Source organism: Vicugna pacos, chromosome 17 (assembly GCF_048564905.1).
Source record: "Vicugna pacos chromosome 17, VicPac4, whole genome shotgun sequence".
Taxonomy (NCBI): Eukaryota; Metazoa; Chordata; class Mammalia; order Artiodactyla; family Camelidae; genus Vicugna; species Vicugna pacos.
In genome coordinates, this window is record NC_133003.1 from 38,020,168 (window position 1) to 38,044,199 (window position 24,032).

The 24,032-nt window shown below is 35.1% G+C and overlaps 1 protein-coding gene and 1 long non-coding RNA gene across 9 annotated transcripts in view; one reads left to right on the forward strand and one right to left on the reverse strand.

The window, feature by feature from the left end:
- LOC107033065 (uncharacterized) overlaps window positions 1-24,032 on the forward strand; it is a 620,890-nt gene that overhangs the window by 169,262 nt on the left and 427,596 nt on the right. The gene's annotated exons all lie outside the window — the stretch shown is intronic.
- The window catches only part of MDFIC2 (MyoD family inhibitor domain containing 2), a 93,482-nt gene that overhangs the window by 42,884 nt on the left and 26,566 nt on the right, over window positions 1-24,032 (reverse strand). The gene's annotated exons all lie outside the window — the stretch shown is intronic.

The following is a 24,032-nucleotide window of genomic DNA, read 5'->3' on the forward strand; positions in this document are numbered from 1 at the left end:
AGATGGAACATGGTGCCCATTTATTTCTTTAATCCACTTCACCACCTAATACACATTCTCTTCTGAGGGTGAATTTTAACCAGGTGCTTTGTAGTCTGTTATACACTCCAGTAAAGAACTGATGTTTACCGTGATGAGTATCCTCGATTCCACCTGAAAAGTGGAGATGCCGCCAACCTCAGCCGTGGAGACTTTCTCATGTTTAACTTTTTCTCAGTACCTCTTTGAGTGAGTTACATCTATTCTATTTAATGGCAATCTATGGGCCTGTCAAAAGGGCATGTATTTGCTACTGAAATAGCAGTGAAGGTAATATGCAAATGCATGAAGAAATCAAATGCATCTGATGATAATATCGAAGTTATTATTTATTATTTTTTTTGATGCTGTGAAGTCTGTGGAGGTATGCTAACAAACCTATTTGATCAATATATGGGATATAAAAAGAAGAGGAGACAAGATTGATGAATAAAATGAAACTGACACAAACAGGCTGACAGCCAGCTGTAAGTCTCTTTAGGGCAAATGCAATTAACTTAGAATAATAGACTCAAATTTGATGGTTAGAAATGCATTTTTATTAACAATCACAGGCTGAATCATTATGCTCTTATGAATAAAATGGTACTTATGTTTTGTGCATGTGTGTGCATGCATATATATCTATGTATACATATGTCTCTGTACGTATATGCCTCTCACATTCCTATGTGCTCTGCTTACAATTTGGGTGGAAAAGTTGATTTTTAGAATAATGTACTTTAAAGAGGGAATTCATTCAGAAATTGTCCCCAGGACTAGAAATTCTGAATATTTCCCCAAATTACGTATATAAAAATCATGCTACTGCTTATCTGGTGCTTTTAGACATACAGCCAGTGAGCCCTGGTCTCAGAACTGCTGGTCCTTTGGGGATTTGGAATTGCAATCAGGGATTTACAGATTTCATTTTGAAGAGGAGAAGTCATTACTAGAAACCTAAGCTCATTTCCTCTCTTTTAATAGCTATTTTAAATCATTCATTTAGAAAATACATTAACTATTTAGGGTACTTGTGATGCGTTTCTCTTGGCATTAAGTCTGCATTTTTAAGTTCCCCCCCCCTAAAATTATTTCAGCAAAAAATGAGAATTAGGAGAAAAAGACCAACTGACTTTTTGGTGATATAAATTCCTTTTGCATGTTCCTCTCTCATTGCCTAAGAGGAAACAACTTAAAACTTTAACAAAATATTAGATTATTACAAGCAAACTTTTTAATGCCATGGAGATGAGAAAAAAGTATGTGACCCTTGGAAGATTATAAACTGGACTTTAAATGTGATTAAGAGATGGCTTATGGTCGACGGCCTCTCTAAATGAATTTGTTACTGATTTAAATCCAAAACAGGTTTAATTCTGTACTCCTTACTTAATTTTGATTCGTCTCTTAACTAGTCAGTGAGTAATGAAAGGATAAGAGCTGATAGGGAAAAATAAGGGACTTTAATTTCTACAAAAAATTCAGAAGATGGAGTCTTGCATAACACTGCAAACTCCTTTGGATATATATTTTTTCAGATGCAAAATAAAGCTCCGTGAGTTATGTAATTGCTGTTCTTCAAAAGGACATCATGAAGGTTGACAATTTAAAATGTGCTCTTCCTGTCACCATCCAGTTTTTTTTTAAATGTCTACTGATGGTGTTAAAAACAATCCCTGCAGAAGAGGGCTGCCACTGCCAATTTAGGACACTGGCTTTGTTATTAGCGTAGGCATATTAGATCATCCTCTTGCTCTTCCTGCCTGCTTTGTTCTTTTGATAAGGCAGGGAACTGAAATTGACAACAGCCTACATTTATATAACAATAACTTGCATTGTTAAATATATATGTGTGGATAGACAGATAGAGAGTTCTTTTATTCCCCAAAGATATCAAAGTTCACTACACACCATGAAAAAAACTGCAGAAATATGCAGATGCTTCTGGGGTGAACCATGGCAGCTCTTTAAAAGCATAAAGTATTGACAGCCTCAAGATTCTGGAATAGTTCGTAGTCATTTTTCATTTTGGATATTTTTAGCCCTTTAGAAAATTTCTGTTTTTCTCCAGGAGGAAAGGAGGATAAAGGTCATGTTTCGTTACTTGTGTGATAAACCAGAAGTAGTCTAGGAGAAAGTGAGCTGGGAACTTAGCCGTCACAGTCATTGAAAAACAAAGTTGTAACAGCAGGGCTGAGGAGACTGCTTTGTATCTCATTCACTGTGTGATCCATCGCATCCCTTAAAACCACATACAGTGAACTCAGAGTACGGAGTTTCAGGATTGAAGGGCATCACTACAAATAGGGTTATCTGATTTTAGCAAATAAAAATACGGGATGCTCAGTTAAATTTGAATTTCTGATAAATCATGCATACGTTTTAGGAGAAATGTGTCCCATACAATATGTGGGACATACCTAATACTAAAAAACTATGCATCATTTATTTGAAATTTAAATTTAGCTAGGCATCCTGTGTTTAATCTGGCAGTTCTCATCATCCAAGCAAGGCTTGTATACTGTTTAGAAAGTAGATTTATCATTGGGGTAAAGAAAGTTTTTAGAGAAAAAAACAATAGAACTTTAACTTTTTCGTTATTCTTAAAACAGCCTTACCATCTTAAAAAATTGTAAATCTCATTTCTCCTTACAGAATAGTAACAATATGACATTTAGATATGACTCTTAGCTCAAAAATTTATGATGATAGGTCCTGGATAGAATATTCAATGTAATGTAATGTAAACAATATAGGACTTAGGTCATATCATCATATTTGGTGTCTCTGTCTCCCTGGATGCCCATGAAGGATAGAGAATTTTTAAAAAATATATTTTCCTGATTACCAGATATGGTACCAAGCAAATGGTAGGCATTTAATCCATGCTGCTTAAGTGGATTTATCCTCTGACCATTGAATTTATTTTCTCTCTTTCCTTCTAACTTTTTGTCATTTCCCTCCTTTTTCAGACATCGTGATAATAGTCCCGCTATAGCTGAATTTCCATTTTGAGATATCTGCAGCATGCATGGGGTGAAATGTCATACCATCTTAGCAGTAGGGTATAGGCAGTATTTCTTACAGGGATAGAGCTAGATTAGGTCTGGATGGTTGAGACTTTCATGGAGATGGAGAGAATTAGTGAAGTATTTTTTTAAGGCCACCAGGAATGTTGTATTATAGAAACATTTAACTTCAGATACTCAGTTTTACTCTTGAGCACTTCACATGTATTGTTTACTATGTCATGTATATTATCCATCATATGAATAAGTTAAGAATTTTCTTAGAGGACTTGAAGTATATAGGGTTTTTATCTTTGGTGCTGTACCCACTTTTGAGCCACAGACCCAAGAGGCAACTCCATTGTGTTAGAATCTTGGTATATACCACTATATCGCTTTTAAAACTCAGAATTTTATGACGCTTTAACGGCAAAAGGGAAATCTTTTTATCCTTGTTATCACTGGTTTCATTCGTATGGTGTACATGCTGTGGGCATTTGCCAAGGAAGCATAAAGCAAGAGGTGTGGGGCAAGGGTAGCAAGAAGCAGAATGAGATAGAATCTTAAGAAAGAATGAAGGTTATAACACATACACAATAGGATTATGGTCATCAAGGAAACAAGCTGGATGTGTTCATCAAGCGCAAAAATAACATCAGTTTTTTTTTTCTTTAAGTGTAAGTTTGCATCTTCTGTGCTTAAGACATGCTTACTCTTCTTTTAGAGTAGGTTAGACATTACATTAATAAATAAAGTAGAATTTTCAGTTAAGTTGATCAAAATAAAAGTTGATCAAAACAAGCCAATTTAACCCATCTTTGTATTATTGGAAAGGTTGGGAGGAGAGTGGTAGAGGAGCTAGGCTGACTTTTCCTAACCTGCTAACTGTCTACTACGTAGAAGCGCTGTGCCAGGCAGTGGGAATGCTAAACCCTTATGTCTGACCTCAGGACTCTTTGACTCACGGTCTAATGGGAGAGATGCACAAGGAAGTGAGTGATTACAATGAATTGTAATTAAGTGCTATAAAGACGTAATACATTGTACAGACATGTTCCTGTGTAGAATGGTATCACCCTTCTAAGGCAATTTCAGGAATGTCTTCACTTGGGAGATAATGCTTGGGTTGAGTTTTGAGAGAATTATGAACTGGCCAAAAAAAAAAGTGAAAACACAGTTTATGTAGAGGACACAACTGTTGCCAAAGTGTTGAGTCTGAAGCAGGATTAGAGACAGACTGGTTTGACTGGAGCATAAAACAAATGCCAGGAAATGGGACTTGAGAAATAGTCATGACTCAGAATTTGGAGGCCCCATATATCATAGAAAAGAGAACTTAAAGCAGGAAATACATGGTCAAGTTTAGAAAGAATACTGGCAGCAGATTGGAAGGGACAAGGTTAGGTTAGAAAAGCAGTGCTTGGGCTCTTGCAATCAATAGTTCAGGTAAGAGGTAGTTAAGGCTTACACAAGATGTCAGTTGGTAATTGGAGATGGACAAGATGTAACAAATTCAGAAGTTAATGAGCCAGAGAATTTAACAGCTGCACATTCTGAGGAGTGGTGATAAACCTGGTTAGCATCAAACAGGACTGCATTGAGTTGGCTATCCTATGTGATATGTTTGCTGACGGTGGCTTGTATGACTCAGAGGTAAGGATATGAAGGGAAGGAAATTGAATCAGCTTGTTGACAGTAAATTACCTTGAAAGGAGCTAGATAGCTTTACATGCATTATTCCAACTGACAACTTTACAGCTTTTTTTTTTTCTTTGCCTGTGCCACTTTATGCCATTTGGCTGAAGAAGAAACTGAAGCTCAGAGATGTTAAATGTAATATTGCAAGTTCACAGAGCTAGGAAATGATGGTGGGGAGGTCCCTATTCAGGTCCATCTAACCACAAAGTCCTTGATCTTTGCTTTCAATGGCACAGCTTCGAGTTGACTTCAGACCAATATATGTGTTTGGACCAAGTTGAACAAGGATTTAATTCTACATCAGGGACACTTGAGGTAATCTCTCCAGGAGTGGTTTCAAGAGCTTTGTGTCTTTAATGTTTCCTAACCGGTTTGAAAGGACAGAAATAGAGTCATTCATTCATTCATCCAGATTTGTTATTTTAGTCATAATTTGGAGCTCCCTCAGGCTTTAGTGTCTCTGGGAAGGAATGTATGCTGTGCAAGGATGAGCACTGGTCTGCATGCCATTTAGAATGCCACCATCGTTGTGACCATCAAGTCCCAGGAGGAAACAGAGCAGGAAATAAATTTCAGTATCGCCCTTTGTATCTTTCTTTTTGGATTCATCATCCTTTTCTCTCCCTCTTTCATGTCTGCCTGTTTAGGTCTTAGTATATTTTTCCCTAAAATATAACACTGCAGGTGTCCCTGCTGTGAAAGTGGAAAGAAATGTGGTGTTTTGGGCCACGGGAGAGCTGCCAAGTCCACTGTACCAGCAGAATGAGAGTCACCCTCCGTTGATTTCCCCCTTTCCCTTTTTTGGATGTTGATGAGACACTAGTGTGGCATGAATCCCATTTGCTCCTTGCCGTATTTATTTTGTTAAGATTAGAGTTGCTAAGATACAGTAGTTATTTCAAATTGTAACTGCCGATGCCAGTGGTCATAAAATAAAGAACTAAAATTCCTTTATTTGCTAACGCTAATAAAAAACATTCTTGAGGGGGCGAGGGAGTTTTCTGGCAAAAAAAGGAGCAATGTGCCAAGTGGCCTAAGTTTTAGCACATAATTAGATCCACTAGTCCAGCTGCTGTTGAGCTATTTCCGTTGAAAGTCAAGAGAGAACTTCTGACTTCGAGTTGTTTATTAAATTATTGTTTTTAAACAAAGGAATGGTCAGATTGTGCAAATTTTATGTCCCTTTTTCATTTAGTGGCTTAAGCCAAGGGATTTCTTTTTCAATCTGTTGCTAGTTATTTTTCTCTGTTCAGTAAATATTTGGAAGGAGTTGGAGTTTTAACACTCTGTCGCAACTTCTTGAGTTGGGCTCCTTAATTCTCATCTCGTGTAGCTAACACCCTGAATCTCATTGTATTTATTAATTCCACTCTCTTCATACATAATTTGTAAGTTACTTGTAACTTTGTTGTTGTTGATGACTTTTTTTAGGTAATTGAGAATTTACTACACCTTATGCTTCAGATTTAATTGTTATTGACAAGAAAGCATTCTATATTTTTCTTCCTAATGAATTTTTTTTTAAACTAAAAGTTTTCTGACTGAATTCAGTGAATGATAGGACATTTCTTGGAACTTGAAGGTAAATATTTTCAACTAATACTTAAAAGAAAAACCATTAAACTATTTCAGTGGAAAAATAGTCTCTGAGCAGCCGGTTTGGCCAAGGTTTATTCTGTGAATATGTCTAATTCCAAATTACTGTATGTTTTTATTTCACAAAAATTTCCAGCCTCCCCAGAACACTTCAAATACTAATATCCAGAGTTTCCACTGGCAATCTTTTGTTTGTCCTGGAAGCATCTTGCAATTTGGGACCAGGAAAATATTGTTCCTCTTGGATTTATAGACATAAATATATGCATTTCCTCTTTAACACACAGTTCTTTTCAGGGCACGCCAGGTTTAATGGGCAGATTGTCAAATAATAAGATTTCACCAAAACTATATAGCATGTTGGGCTGAAAAAGTGATCTTCGATAACATTTTATCTATTGAGAGAAATAATGACACATCCCGATGTGATATGATTAAAAGTAATATTTTCTGAAATTGCCATTTAAATACCTTTTCAGAGAGACCTAGAGAGTGTGCTGTACACTATTGAATGGTATTCATTAAGCCAAATTTCTAATACCCAGTGGAGCCTTATTCCACAACAAGCCTGTGGTTAATTGTAATTCCATTAGAAAAACTGCAGAAAGGTGGTTTCTGCCCACATCTTTGGAGACAGTGACTCCTCAGGTTCTGTGGTTAATACTGTCTCAGGATTTTGAGATGCCAGTCCTTCACAGTTTCACTTCTAACATATGAGTTCTTAGAACTTAATATCCAGAAGGTAAAGTAATTTACCATGGTCTTCAGTCTTCATATTCTACGTTGGTAGTTCATCTTTGCTGTAGTAAGGGGACCATCTGAGATTTTACTTTATCTGACTGTGTATACTGAGGTTATAAGTTTATAAGGTTATAAAGGTTATAAGTATACTCTTATATAGATACATGAGTATCCAGTATACCTTTATCTTCAGTTGAGGTGGATTTTAGAGTAACAGGTTAGAAGTGATTCAGGGGTTAGAATATCACAAAAGTTAAGCAAAGCCAGCAACAGACATCAATAAATTGAGCCAGGTAATAGGAATGGGACCTGCACGGTAAACTGAAGAACATGTACCCCATTTATAAGAAGTAGCTATTTCGCTCCAACTGGTTTTGTCATGCAGACACTGCAGTGTTTTTGAATACCTGCTCTGTGCTCAAAACGATTCTAGAGTCTACCGATACAACAGTAAACAAAACAATCAGAAATCTTCGTGGCATGAATGTTCTGACTCATGAAATAGACCATAAAAAATGAAGTAAGTAGAATAAGAAATATTTTAGATGGGGATAAGTGTGAAGGAGGAAAAGAAAAACAGCAGAAAAGCAAGGTAACAAAACATCTAACAAGACTATGCCATAACCCAAATAAACTTAAAAGAAAGCATTCTGTTCCACAAGGTAAAGATAATTAAATTTATTAAAAATATACAATCATATCTAAAAACAAAACAAAACAAAATCCAGAAGCTCTTCTATTAGGCTCATGGGTAAAATTGAGCTAGTTCAGTAGAATAAAAAAGGGTTAACAAATTCAGAGATAAGATTCATTATGAATCTGTACAGTTTGATTCAAATAGCAAGTACTTAGTAGGCATGTTTGTATTTTTAATATTCTTTTCAGAACATTAACTTTTTTAAGTAATTGTACATAACAAAACCTCATTCCAATTATAAAAAAAATTGTATGCTAAGTAGTAATGATAAAACATTAGTGTCAATTGCATGATTTTAACAGCTGCAATGTCTGTTTTTGAATTCTGTTGAATTTAATGGATAAATTAAAGTCATATTTTAAGACTACTTAAAAGAATCTTTTTTAAAAAAGCTCAACCCCAAACATTCTAAAATTGCTTATTTTTATTCAATCTGTGCAATTATTCTCAATTATTATTTTGTTTTATACAAGTTTTACATTATTATAAACAGATGTGAGTACAATCTGAAATAACATTATCCACCGTAGATACAAAGGATATAAATAGACTTTTTGGAGGCTTTCCTTCCCCTGAACATCGGAGAAAATTAATTTTTACTTAGGCGGCTTTGGAACAATAAATACAAGTCTGTTTTCCCCAATGGTGAGGTGGCAAAGGTAACTGCACTTAAAAACCAAAATGTAGAAAGCAATTTTCTTCTATGAAATCAGTAATTACCAAGAAGTTCATTATTTAAATTCATCACAGTTATAGAAAAAGGTAGTCTTTTTCTTGAGATTATAGAATGAAAATTAGAAGTCCTCTCATTAATCGCTCTTTTCAATGGAGATGTCCAGTCACCTCCTGCCCTATAGTAGTTGAACTGTGGGCAGTTTCTTGTGTTTTCTATACATGATTTGTGCATATATAGCATCTCCTGTTTTTACTTTAAAACTGAGAGCTTATTATATGCAGTGGTTTTTATTTTTTCCATTCTTTTACTTTAACATTTTCTTTAATGATTTTGTAATATTTCTCTGCATTTGATGAGTCATAGACTTATGGCATTTAACTTGTTTCCTATAGTTTTATAATACAGTCAACCCTGTGTATCCATGTTTTCTTTGGATTCAAACAACCATGAGTCTGAAATTTTCTGAAAAAGAAATTCCAGAAAGTTCCGAAAAGCAGAACTTGAATGACATAGCATTTACATTGTATTAGGTATTACAAGTAGTCTAGAGATGATTTAAAATATATGGGACGATGTGTGTAGGTCATATGCAAGTGCTGTGCCAATTTATCTAAGGGATATGAGAATTGCCAGATTTTAGTATCTGCAGGGACCCTGGAACCCATCCCCTGGGATACAGAGAGAGGATTGCAATAGTTTTGGGAGTGAATGGGAAACCACTAGAAGAAGAAGTAAAAGTGAACGTTATGGACCAATTAAAGGTAGATGATTCAATTAACAAAGTAGTAAACTGGTGAAATTCTTAAACCATGCTGCTTTTTTGGTATCAAAGAAGTTATTTTGAGATATGTCATTACAAGACAAGTAAAAGAAATAGAAAATATTAGTATACTAGAGGAAAAAGAGTAGATTGTCCTAATGACTGATAATTCTTTTATGTAAAACAAAACTATGAAAAATGTTTTCTGATTTTATCGTCCTCACAAGCATGCAGATAAAAGGACCGTAGATGAGTCTGAGCTCTTCTTGACATTTAGTTCTTAATAAGCAGATACAGAATGAGCTTGGTGTTTCTGTGATTCAGGAGTATGTAAGCAGGACTATTCCTCAACTATGCTTTAGGTACCCTCTGAACACTGGGAACTGGGTAAAAACACATACCCATTGATGGAAGCCTCTGTCACTGTATGAAAGGCTTTAAATCCTTGCTTATGTCTAAATTGTGGATCCTAAGCATTTTATGAAAAAATTTAATTAAATGGAGTATTAGTAAAATTTTTAAATATGAGATTTAAAATCAGGATCTATCCCATCCTCTCCCTATTAGATTGAACCAATTTACAGGTGATAATACCACTGAGAATTTTTTTCAGTGCAAATAGTAACGGTAGACTGAGAATTCAGGGCTCTAGGTAATGGGGCAAGAACCAGCAAGATCAAAGAATTGTGTCTGTTAGTTTCCCCATCGTAAGGAATAACTCTAAGATGGAGCCCTGTTGTTCAGGTGGAAATGTTAAACCCTTAATTATATTATAAACTGTTTGCTGGTGGTAAAAGTAAAGCCGCTTTCTAGGATTCAAAATAACATCTATCTGTGTTACAAATTCTCTGAGTCACGCAGAAATATATTCATGACTTGAGAGATATGGTTTGGCCTTTTTATCAGCCCTCTCTATAATGATCCAGCATATAAACTAATCTCTACAGTTTCTTTAAGGTGGGATGCTGACTGTAAACTCTGTAACTATTAAAAGCTTGTAATACCAGTTCTAATTTAGGGTGGTAGATTAACTCTTGAAGGATTGCCAGACTCAGTTGTTCAGTTAGTTCTTCAAAGTGTTAGAATCCTAATGACTTTAACAAAATTAATATGATACTGGAAAACCTGTGCCACTTTCTGTCCCATCAGTGAAATAAACAGTGCATTTTACAGGCGAGTCTAAAGTTATGAGACATGTCCCTCCTTTCTAGAAGGTAATTTGATCATGTATGTTATGATTGTTGCCGAGGGCCTGGTTAACTATGCTTTTTGATTTCCCGATACCCTTAGTATTGGAAAGAGGTTTTGTTGGCAGACTCTTCCTAATCTCTTAAAACCTGTTGCATTTGGTCACTCAGGAAAGTTCAAGGGTAGACTTTTTGGGGAATTTCTTGATGGAGGTAACAGGGAAGAATCTTCTCCTTTTGGACTATGAGTTTTAAGGAATTGGGTTTAGAAATGCCAGAGGCCATCTTTCCTCCAGAGAGAACTTGTTTGTGACAGGAGAGAATATGGCTAAGAGGGAAAAAAGAATGAGACAAGCAGAGCTGTAAAATGGAGGGCGGTAGCAAGAGGAGAGAGAGAGAGAATTGGAAAATGAATTGGAAGAAAATATCACTTAAAACAGCATGAAAAACCATTAAATACTGAGGAATAAATTTAAGGACCTATGTGTAAGACCTGTACTCTGAAATCTGCAAAACAATTGTTTTTTGACAAAGATGGCACTAGGGTAATTCAATGAGGGAAATAGTCTTCAACTAATTGATACTAGAACATCTGGATATTCATATAGACAAATAAACCCCAACCTCAATCTCACATCATACACCAAAATTTAACTTGAAATGCATTATAGATCTAAATGCCAGAGCAAAAACTATCATCTTCTAGAAAAATCATAGGAGAAGGTCTTTGCAACTTGCATGCTGGGATAGATTTCCTAGGACTTCAAAATCATGAACCATTAAAAAAGTGAATAAATTTGGCTTACTGAAATAAAAATATCTGCTCTTTGGTAGATACTACTAAGTAATTCAAACGGGCAAGTCATAGATGGAGAAAATAAGTACAGTGTATTTATTTAACAGAGAACGTCATTTGAGAACACACACATACATACTCACATACAGGTACTCATTAACTCTGGATGCAGCCACAACTCTACATCAGCCCCTAGACCATCCAGTCATAAGAGCCAGTAGAGTCTCATTTTTAAGTTAGTATGATCTGAATTTCTATCAGTTTGCAGATGGAAAGTTCTGATTAGTACAGTCTTTTAAAATATTCATGTTCTCTAACCTAGCTCTCACATTACTGGAAATTCATAAAAAACAAAAACTGTGCAGTCAAAGCTCTATGTATGAGTGTGCATTGAAGCATGTTTTAAATAATGAAAACTTTAAAATTATATAAGTAGCTGTCAATAGGGACATAAAATCTTACAATAAAATGTTATTTATCCAATAAAATATAAAGCTGGAAGGAAGCACACAAAAATGCTGACAGTGGGTGAAGGCTATAGTTGGTTTTTTTCTTTTAAAGTTTTTGAACATATTCTAACAGTGAATCTGCTATTAAAATTTCAATGTAAAATTGAGAAATAACCAAAAAGGGAAAGAAAGGTACAAGAGATATAATAGAGACCTTGGGTGGTCATAGTTTTGAGTCATTAACAAGAGTCAGTCCTATTTCTTCAAATCAAAAACATGGCTATTGCTTTTAAATTAAAGGAGTCAGTATACTGTAGCTTTCTCCCCACCACTTTGTTGGCTTGTCTCTTCATCATACTCTGACATTTGTGTTTCAACAAATGGCATGTGGAATCCATGTATACTAGAGCCAAAATCTCAGCAACTTTACTCTCTTTCAGCGGTGGCCTTTCAACATCTCAGACACAATCATCTCAGATGGTTGTGACTATTTTCCTTTCTTCAGTTTCTACCTCCTAATTTTTAATGTAGATTTGAATCCTCTTCTCTTGATAATGACCCTGCCATCACCCCTGCTGTTTTGTGATTGTTACAGTCAAGCACCCAGAATGTACAGAGACTAGATAAGATAATGGTTAAAAGCATGAGCATTGGAGTCAGCCAAACAGAAGTTTGATCCTTTGACTTTGGAAAGTGTCTCACCTCTCAAAGGCCTACTTTTCTTCATCTGGACGACAGAGAAATAATACCACTGACAGTACTGCTGTGAGGATTGGTGAGATACTGCTTGTAAAGTCTTCAGCATGGTCTTTGGTACATAGAGTAGTTCAGTGAATGAAAGTTTACATACAGTAATACTGAATGGGCTTTTTTAACTTTCAACAATTTCTACCTTCAATGGAACCATCAAACAGAGATGAAAGAACAAGAGCCATATGAGGAAAGGGTAGGATGAATAAATAATCATACCGGTACCTTTAGAGTGAAAATAAGCACTGAGACTTATGATTTAACTGAGATCCCTGGGAGCGAAAGCAAAATGAAAAATGATGCATTGTTAGGACTCTCATCTGATAGAATAAGCTGTGATGAGGGAAAAAAATCTACATGAAATTTATGTAGCTTCTTATATTTAAGTTGTTGAATGGATGATGAGTTCAATAAAAGCTCTTTAAAACATGTAGAAACATTCTTAGTAAGTCTCTTTCTGTAGAAATGAAGTAAGAGCATTTTCAGTATATACAGAGAATTTTATGGCTTGGGGGACCTGGAAGGCCATTCATATATATGATCCTTATTTTACTGTCAAATAAAGTAATTTAAAAGTTATTTCTGAATAAAGTTATAGTTAACATATATACAGAGATGTACTGCTAGGTTTGTGCATGTGTTGTATTTATTCTGCTTGGGTTATTTGAGAGTCTCAGATCTGTAGCTTTATATATATTTATTTTGTTTTTTGTTGTTGTTATTGTTGTTGTTATCAAATTTAGGAAATCTTTAATCATTATTTCTTCAGCTATCTTGTCTGTCTCTCATTTCTCTTCTCTCCTTTGTAACTTCATTTATACTTATGTTAGACTGCTTGACATTGATTTAGGTCAGTAAGGCTGTTTTCTTTTGCAGTGTTTTTTTCTCTGGGCTTCGCTTTGGATAGTTTCTGTTGCTATATCTTCAAGTTCACTGATCCTTTTATCTCCAGTGTCTAATCTGCTGTTAATTACATCAGGGAAATTTTAATTTTAAGGATTGATTTTTCACCTCTAGAAGTTTTATTTGGTTTATTTTTACACAATTTATCTCTCTCCCTGTTACATTTGTGTTTTTCTTTACATCTTTGAGTATATGAAGCAGATTTTGTTTTAACACCCTTGACTTCAAATTCCATCCTGTTTGTCATTTGTGATTCTGTTTTTAATCACTGGGTTTTTCCTTCTGGTTATGAATCATATTTTCCTGCTTCTTCACATGTCTAGTCATTTTAATTTTATGCTGGACATTGTAAGTTTTATGTTATTGAGTGCTTGATATTTGTATATTCCTGTAAATGTATTAGACTTGTTCTAGTAGCAATTAAAATTAATTATGATCAGCATAATTCTTCTAAGTTTTAAGTTCTTTTAGTGTGGTCATACAGTAATATTTACTCTAGGGTTGATTGAGTACCTCTTGTAAGATGTGACCCTTCTAGAATCTCTTCTGAGAGTCCACATAGTCAGAGAAGTTTTTCCAATTTGGCTGATAAGAATTTAAGTAGTTATCAGCCCAAAGTAATCTCTGGAAAATGTTTTGCTTCAGATCTCTGGTGATTGTTCTTGACCAGAAATTTTGTCATGCTTAGCCTCTTGGGATTCACCCAACACATATAAATGGTATGCTTCAATGGACTTCTATGCAAATTCCTCAAATATTTCTCCACATAGCTTTCCCCTCTTGGGCTCTCTACCCTACACATTCTGTTCTCTTTGGACTCCCCAATCTTCAGTCTCCAGTTCCTCAACTCAGTGACGTTGCCTGACTCCATTTGGGTTCTGCTTTCTACACTAGAGTCCAGAAATTACCTCCAAGCATAAGATCTAGGTGATGGTAGAATTCCCTTTGCTTCCTTTCTCTCTTGGCTATGCAGTTCCTGTAGTCCAGTATCTAAAATAGTTATTTACTATATTTTGTCCACTTTTCTAGTTAATACTAAGTGCAGGGATGATTCACATCCTCCTATGCCCTCATGTCTGGAAGGACTAGATTCACTATGAATTATATTACTTTTAAAGTTCTGTAATTACCTTGTGGCTAGCACAGTCATTTTGCATTTTATCATTTTTCATAACACATTACTTTGAAAATGATTAAAAATAAAAATATTTAAAATATAGCATAGATTTTACAATAAAGTCTTTGTATTTCTTAATTTTTTAAAATGTACAGATTACCTCTGGGAAAATGACAGTGGCTTGAGCCTCTCTTGATCTCCCTTGACCTCTAAAAAGTATTGTCAAGTGCATGCTAGTTTTCTCCCTAGTTGAATTTATTTTGGTAATTGTCCACAGCATAGGACATCTTTACATTCTTAGAAATGTTTTTGTTGAGTCATCTAAAAGTGGGTTTATGTTTTCAGGTCTTTGGGACTTTGATGAACACCAGTCCCACCTCACTCAAGCCCTACCTCATTCTGCCTCACCTCAAAACCCTACCCCCACACACTAATACACAGTTCATGAATGAACCTTCACAACCATCCTATTACTTTTGGAGTGGGACTGACCTATCAAGAGAGGAGATAATTAGAAACAGCAGTTCCAGGATCCCTGTACCTGAGATGGCCACTAACTATATCCATTCCTTGATTCAGGGGGCTTGGAAAGACTCAGGAGGAATTGTAGCCTTGAAATGTGATCCAGCTGAGGGCAGTAGTTAAGAGCATAGCTCTGGAGTTGGAATAATCTTCGTGTGTTGCATAGCCACAGGCAAATCTCGGACTTGTTGTACTTAGGTATATGGTGGGGATAATAATGGTACCTATTTCCTGCAGTTATCATGAGATTTAAATGAAGTGATGTAAATGAGATTGAAATGAGATGTGTTTAAACACAATGCCTTATATCTAATGGTTGTCTAGTAATTGATAGCCTTATATATATTTTTTTATCCTGCATCAGAGACAGATCTAAGACAGATTCAAGAGAGATTCATTAAACTCATTCATCCATTAACCAATCTAAGAAGTTTTTCCCTTCTCTAAACAGCCTTATTTTAAACTCTCTGAAGAGCTCCATGAAGATGTTTAGCACATTATAAGGAGACACTGGATAGGTATAATCAAGGTTGCTTCATTAATATTTGTCCCAAACTGAGTGGCAACATTTCAGTGAATAAGGGACATTTTCTGTAATGTCCACTGAACCTTTCCAAATGAGTAGTCATTTTTAGGAGGAAGAAGGAATGTGAGATCTCTGTCTCGTGAAACAAAATTTTAATTTAACAAAAGTCCGCTGTATTATTTTGGTTTTTATATCTTTGTCTTCTGTCAAGTAGCCTTAAATAGAATGTCCCTTTACTATAAAATTTGTATAAACATTTGTGGTTTTTTATCCAGGAACTTATTTTGAGCTATACTTTTAAGCAAATTGATTCACTCTTTTAGTATTCCTATTTAATTGTTTATATCTAGTGTCCAATTTTTAACTTAAGAAGTTGAATGACATTTTGTTTAAACTATAATTTTTTTTATGTAAACATCTTATTGCAGTTGTAACTGCTTTGTATTTTATGTGTCGTTGAGATACATAGTTTTCTTGTAAAATAAATTAATTTAATTTTTGAAACATGAATCAGTTTTAAACCAAATTAGTAAATATCAATACAGATGTACATGAATATGTGAAAAACCGTTAATGTAGAAGTTTGGAAACGTTGATACCACATGCCCATCTTTGTAAGAGGCAGTGGGATACAATTATTGGAGCTTTGTTGCCTGAGGAACCTTCAGATGTAGACATACTTAGATGGATCCTGCCAGCATTTGCCTCTCTTAGTTTTCCTTATCCAAGCTCTCATGAATGACCAATCTGGCTTTCTTCTGAGCAATATTGTGTCAATATGAATTAAGTCATGTCACTCCCCCAAATTGCCAGCTGGTAGGGGGAGAAAAGAAGGTGGTGGGGTAGGGAATGGAGAAGAAAGAGTCCATCTTCTAATTTATAAATTTTCTATGATCAATTATACAATGATTTTATACTTAATGACCTCTTTGTTCTCAAATAGTGAAGGAAGCTTTATTGTTATCAAGTGCAGAAGGAAAACTAAGAACCAATGGATGCATCTTAGTATTGTGAAGTTATTTGTCATGTTATAAAATACTGTAATCTATAGAACTGTGGACTCTATTCTCTAATACAGATTTCTTAAATGATAGTATTTTCATGGCAGCTGAATAGCAGACAGTTTATTGTAAAGATCCTCACCAGGTAAGAGCTAAAGTTGTTTTTTAGGGAACAAGTCCTATTAAGTAAAAAAGTACTGACCTGAGTACTAATCTAAGGAAAAGATTACCTCACCTTCTGAGAAGTAGATTTGGGAATTTGAGCTTTGGCTCTAATTTCTGACATTCATTTTCAAACCATTAAATTCTCAGTATCTGCTCCTGTCTCTAGAAATTCTTTTAGAGAAGTATCTCAATGAAGTATCTACCTTACATGTGATTATTTGCTTCAGAAATATTTTCCTCTCATTTACAATAGAACCTAAGCTTTTATTACCAAATATTTAGTATCAGTATTTTAAAAACTCTCAATATATGAGAACTGTTTCTCTGAAGCACATATCATATGTGCCCACTATTAATAATTAACAATGGAAGCCATTAAAACATACTGCTCTTCTTTGAACCAGAAGAAAGCTTCGGCTCCCTATAACAAAGGTCAAATATAAAGAGAAGTAGAGGAAGATGCTGTTATAGTGGGAGATCTTAGTATCCTTTATTCAGTCTGTCAAAAGCTAAAAAACCCATATATTTGTGTATAAATAAAGATATAAAGGTTAAAATAATAAAATGTACAAGGTGAAATTATAGCAGAAAATATATATTCCTTTTAAACATATGTGGAATATTTCTTTGAAATATCCACCTTCAGTATTTACAAAAATTATGTTAGTCTCCCATTACATACTAGGTCATAAGAAAATACAGTAAATTCCCCAAAGCAGCAAATACACAGGTTATATTTTACTATGGTGACATAAAATTAGACATTAATGACAACAATTTTAAAAAGAGAGGCTGAGCCAATTGAAAGTTTAAATATTTTCTCCAGATTGTTACCAGGACGAAGAAGAAATACAAACACAATGATACTGTGTTTAGAAAACAAAGGTAGTGATACTAAATATCCAAACTTTAAAGCATAAGTCAAATAAAAGCTTAAGGAAAATTACTATTCTTAAATGGCAATTACTGAAATAAGTATCCAACTCAAGAAAATTTAAAAAGAAAATGATCCTAAGGGAAAGAGAAGGAAAGAGAAACAGGTTGAAGCAGAAATAAGAACTGGAAAAGAATACAAAGATAAATAAATCGGAGAGTTTATTTTTCCTCCAGGGAAGGAAAGACACTGAGAGCACAAAGTTTAAGAAATATAATAATGCAAACCACAGAACTACCTATGCAAATAAATGAGAAATGTTAGATTACTTTAAAATTTGGAATACGCAGACAAGCAGAATAGACTAGCAACTTTGGAAAAAGCGGTTGAAGTTTCAAATACCACTTGATTTATGGATAAGTCCTTTCATATTTCTAAGGTACAACTAATTCCAGCACTTTATAAAATATTTAAAGCAGGGAAAATAAATAAGAACAGTTTCCAATATAGTGTTGTAAAGAATATATCATCCTGAACCTCAAATGATAAATTAAACAGACAAAAGAACAGAGAGCAATTCCATATAAATACAGAATCTGTTTCAAGGCTAAGTTTTGTGTTTCATTCCCTGTCAGATCAGTGGCTGATTACCATAGTGTAAGTCCTGGTCTCTTAATTACTGAAACTTTCTCTAGTACGCGGGTAGCTGCTTCCTTAGTCCTACTCCAGTGTTTGCAAAGGGCTGGCTGGAATTACGCAACTTACAAATGTTTTCTCTGTATATACCTGAGTGAGTGGCTTCTCAGGACTGATTTTTAATACATTACATTTATTCCTAAAATTAGATCATAGGTCATTTATCAAAGTTGTTCACATCTTGAGCTTCCCAGTTATTCATCGTTAATCTAGCTTAAGGTTTCCAAACTGAACGTGACCAGGGGCCAGCAGAGTTGTAAACTGAAAAGGACCTTGGAGAAAACAAGGCGAACTGGAGAGTATTACGCATGGATAAATAGTTGTGGTTCATCAGTTCTGGCTAATTGGTGCCATTTGGGATGCTGATTTAATATCATCAGATACTTGCTTTTCAAGACAAGCCGGAAGTCTAAACTGCCTATGAAAAATTTCAGATTTTTAAATACATTGGTAATTCATCTATTTAAGAAGAATTATACTGTAAGAAATCCGTTGCACTGGACTTGCAAATTTGACCACAAGTGACCCATAGGCCACCATTTTGCAAATTCTGGCCTGCTCCATCACCTTCATCTTACAGCTGAGAAAACAGACCTGTGTAAGTAACTGACCCATCCAGGGAGATCTAACAGAGAGTTGGGGGCATGGTTGACCCTTGAATGTGCCTCTTGACTCACAGTCACCAGGGCTGTGTTGCAGTGAAAATCCTATCAAAAGGCATGAAAGAATGACATGTTAGCCCTGAATGATACTGATCAGAATTGTGATGGTTCAGTCACTTTTTACTAAAGGAATAATGATGAGCCACAGGTTGCTCAGCACACTTATTTTTGTCAACTTGGTACCTCTTCTAAGTGTATGGTGAGGTCTTGGCAAATGAAAACACAGCCATGATCAAAGTGTAGAACGTTTCCATCTCCTCAAAGCTCCCTCCTCCCCCTGACGGTTACCATGCCCCACCAACAGCCAGCCCATCCCCAGGGAACCACTAATCTGTTTTCTGTCACTATAGATTAAATTTGCCTTTTCTCAAATTTCATGTAAGTTGGGCCGTACAGTGTGTCCTCTTTTGTGTCTGTTTTGTTTTGCTTGGCACAGTGTTTCTGAGAGTTATCCATTTTATGGAGTTCATTGATTTGTAATGCTGAGGTGTATAGTCCCTTGTATGAATAAGCTGCAATTTATGTATCTATTCTCTGGTGGGCATTTGCATGTTTCCTGTTTTGGGCTAATATGGAGAAAGTTGCTGTGAGCATTTATTTGAAGGTCTTTCTGTGGACAAATGTTCATTTCTTCTTTTCTGTAAATATATAGGGGTGAAATTGCTGGGTTGTAGGCAAATTTATGTTTAACTTTATAAAAAAACTGCTTGGCACATTTGAGTTTAGACAGAATATGTAGCTTTGCTGAAATGCCAAAACCCTATTACTGTTCCTCTAAGTTCTTCCATGCTTTGCTCCAAGTTTTCTTTGAAAAGCCTAAGTGAACGTATCCTGTGTCCCTGAGTTAGAATTGTCTTTTGGCAAGATTTTGGGAAGGCAAGGAAATGAGAAAGATATCAGAGGAGAGCAACTGAAATAAATAACTAAAGGGAGGGCTTGGAGACAACATTCTACAAAAACTGTCTGAAGAGCTCCTTATGGCCATGTGCCTTCTAAGTGATGTCATTAAGACCTCCATCCAGGTCACAGAGTATCCTCCTTCCTCTTCCTGGCTTCAAGTATTCTGTCACACACACCTGCCTGTTGATTGCCAAAGGAAGTCCAGCCAGAGATGTGAGTTTTGTCTGAGAAAAGCTATCTGTAAAAGGAAGATGAATGAGATCCCAAGAGGACTGCCAAATCTAAGATTTACCCCGGTGATCAGTGGGACATGAAAGGTATGCATGAGGCTTCGTGCAGATGTGAATGCTTGTCCCAGAGGTAGAATAACAAGTATGCTAAGCCCAGCTAGTTCATTAAAACTTACTCGACTCAACAGTTTCTCTGAAGATTACTCTCAAGAAAATATGTGTTTATATAGTACTTATCACCTCTTTTTTCTTCTTAAAAATGAGATGCTAAGACCTTTAATCCAAAGGGAAGTCTTAAAGGCTTTGGGATGAGATCACAGAATTGTTTCTCTCCAGGAGTATTTTAGAATGATTGCCATCACCCGGGATATGTTCCAGAAGAATCCTTGCTAAGATAGTAAACTCCAGATAATACACTAATATCAGCTAATTGGGAAGAAGTCAATCCTTGTGTCAAGTCTGAGTTACGAGGATAGTTTTTAAAAAAGAAGTGAAGTGTCTTGTTTTTAGTTTATAAGGGCATTTTGATAGTGTCAAAGGGGAACAGGGCAAGCCATAGAATTACTTAGCACGCATATGCTGCTGTTTTCCACGTATGGTACCAATGGCAGGCATTATGAATTATCATAGTTTTTTTTAAAGGGTAGCTTTTCCAGAGTTATTTAGTAGTCAGATATACAAAGGTCCAGAATTTGCCTTTTGACACCAAAATGTATTGGTCTTTCAGAAGGAAGAGGTTGGTAGAAACATTATAAATAAAGTGAAGAAATAGCTGCCTGTGGGGTGGGTAAGTGTATGTGTGTGTGTGTGAAGACAGAGAAAGACAGCTGATTAATTTAATATCAGGCAGTTCAGTTAGGCAATTCAGATTATAATATTTTTGTGCTTTTGATTGCAGATAAATTATGATTGAAGAAAATGAACCATGGTTTAGAGACATCATATTCAACAAAATAAACTTAAGTCTTGAAAAATAGAGTGACTATCCAACAGAAACGAGCACGAGTGTGTAATTTTTCAGTGACCTTGGTCATCAGCTTGGTCTTATAAGATACATATGCAAAGTATTTTCTGCAAATAATTAATGTTAAACTAAGTAAAGAAATTAGTTGGGAGCCTCCAAATTGAATATGCATTAAGGAATACTATAAAAATTATTAGATATTGCTAATGATTTAACTTTAAACCCCGCCCCCCCTTTTTTTAAACTATTCCTCTTGTAAGCTCTGGATTAGTTTTGTTAAAGATTTTTTTTTCCAGTTTTGCCAAATGAGTTATATAAAAAGGGAGAATAAAATACTCCTGGAGAGAAACTACTTGTCTGTGAGAAGAGATTCACAGTACTTCGTCTTACAAAGCAGACTGCAAAAATAAGCTGCCTCTTAAGGGTGACGGAAGTCTGCAGCTGTCACTCATAACTTCCAAACAGAAATTCCTATAGTTATCAGATATGCCTGCTCTTTATTCTCACTGATCTTATAATTATATCAGTGTTGGAAATTTTAACTTATAAAAAGTTGATATTAATAAATTATTATCTGTTTTATGTATTGTATTTCCAAAGAGTATTCATGATAATTAAAAATACAGGCCTTGGAATGGTACAGACTGACCTTAATTCAATAGAATAAATAAATAAATAAACCCTTGCCTTGCCCTTGGTTAGCTTTGTGACTTTGGGCAAGTCACTTACCCAACTCTCTTACCTCAGTATCCTCATCTATAAGTTAGGGATAACAATAATACTTAATTCCTAGGATTGTTAAAAGTATTAAATAAGTTTATGTTCATGAAGTACATACAGCAGAGTCTGGCATAACTTACTACATAAATTAAATAAATGCTATATACGGGTCTGGTAAATACAATAAATTTTATTTGAAATAGGGACTTTTCTGCTGAAAGATTCTAAAACTCGTGTCTTACCATGTGAGAGTTTAATTAGGCAATATTTACTTAAAATCAGATTAGATTATTTGTTATTGATACAGTTTATGTTAACTAGTCAGCTTTGGTTGATACTCTTAATCAAACTGACATAGATAAAAACAGTCAGGATTTTGTTCCTCCACAGTTTTTTTTAATATTTTGGTGAACATTTCAAAGTTAAAAAAATATTTTTATATATACTTTTTTTTTTGACAGTACAACCATATTGATTTGAGATAGTATGATACAAGCTCTTTGTGAATAGAATTTTTGCTGGTTTTGTTCCTCCTGTATTTCAGTGTCCAAAATAGTGCTTGGTATATATTAGATGTACAATAAATATTTGTTTAATGGAAATTACTTACTTCTAATAAATGTTTTATTTCATATATTTGAAAATATTTTAAAGACATTAAATATTATTCTTACAATATCACATATAATTTTAGTGAGTAACATTCCATCTTATTAATGTATATTTTTCCATCCACTCCCTTATTATTGGATATTTATGTTAGTTCTGTTGTCTTGTTATTATAAACAAATACTGTAACAAATACTTGTAGCAAAATATTTTTATTCACCACTGATTAGTTTCTTAAGGTCGTGTGTAGAGATGGCCAGGGAATTATATGGAATTCTGAGGCTTACTCAGTTAATATTTATTTAGTAAATATTTACCAAATATCTAATCTGTGCTGTGTTCTCGACACCTACTTGTGGATACCATGGTGAATAAAGCAGGTTTAGTCCTGAGGCATGGATCTTACAGTTTAGTGCAGAGGTTGGTAAACTATGGACCATGGGTCAAATGCAACCTAGTGTCTTTTTTAAAGTGAAGTTTTATTGGAGTACAGCCACACTTACTAATTTATGTGTTGTCTCTGCTGTCACACTGTAATGACAGGGTTGGGTAGCTGTGACAGAGGCTGTACAGCCTGCAAATTCAACAATATTGACTCTCTGGCCAATTACGAAGAGAGTTCACCGACCCCTGATCTGGTAGATTGTAATTTTGTCAAATTACCCTCCAGAAAGTTTATATTCTCAACTGTAATCCAGAAGTCCGTGCATTAACAATCCAAACATGTCTTGGTTATTACTGGATTTATTTATTTCTTCTTAAGAAACTCCTTGCAAACAATTCATTTTGAGCTCATCAGGCGTGGACAATCACCAAACCTGAAATGAGGGGGACCAGAAATACTGATATTTACTTTAAATGAGAGCTGAGAAATATTTGCTGAACCTGTATGATTGGCTGAGCCCTCAGCAGTTTTATTGAACTTTGCTTCTGTCCTCATAAGGAGTGAGAAAGCTTCAACAACTTAAGTGGCCCATATCTTCAGCTGGCTGGAAGTAAGATTTTTAAAAATACTGGAATTGTTGAAAGCAATAGTATATCATTTTACATATGAAGTCCATTTTGTTTATTCTGAAACTAACCAAAATTATCTTAATGACTTATGTAAATGGAAATATCAGTTGTTTGACTTTTTTCCCTTTGCACTGGCCTCATATAGGCACACTAATGATTATTTGTCAGAGTCACACTGTTTGCTTACAAGGTATGAAGGCTTTTTAGACACTATAATGACGGCTCTTGATTCGCTTGATAATATTTAGAATCAGCCATAAAAGCCGATCTCTGAACGAACAGACTGCTTTTATTGGCTTTTAGTGCTATTACTGCTGTCATAAGTGGAAAATTGGCCTAATGCAAGCAATGCTGCTGTGTCATACTGCAAAACTGCTGCCTGGTTTTATGGTTTATTTCTTCTAACGAAAGTGTGGCCAGTTATGGGGATGGTTCCATCACCTCCTGAGCTGCAGAGCCTAATGCCACGACAGTGTATGGTTTACCTGAAGAGCGTAGAGGGATGTACTTAAAGATGGGTGGGAGTTTACTCAGTGTTCTAGACGTGAGCTCATTTGTTACATAAATACTTGTTGAGTTCTACTATGTGCTAGGTGTACGGGATGAAAGGGTAAGTCAGATCCGATTAAGACGGAACTCAGTTTTGATCAGAGGTTGATAGTTAAGAACTTGTTGGCTAGATTTCATTGGCCTCCTTAATGTTTTAAGTTAAATTTTTATTGAGATATAACCTTATGTAGAATAAAGTAC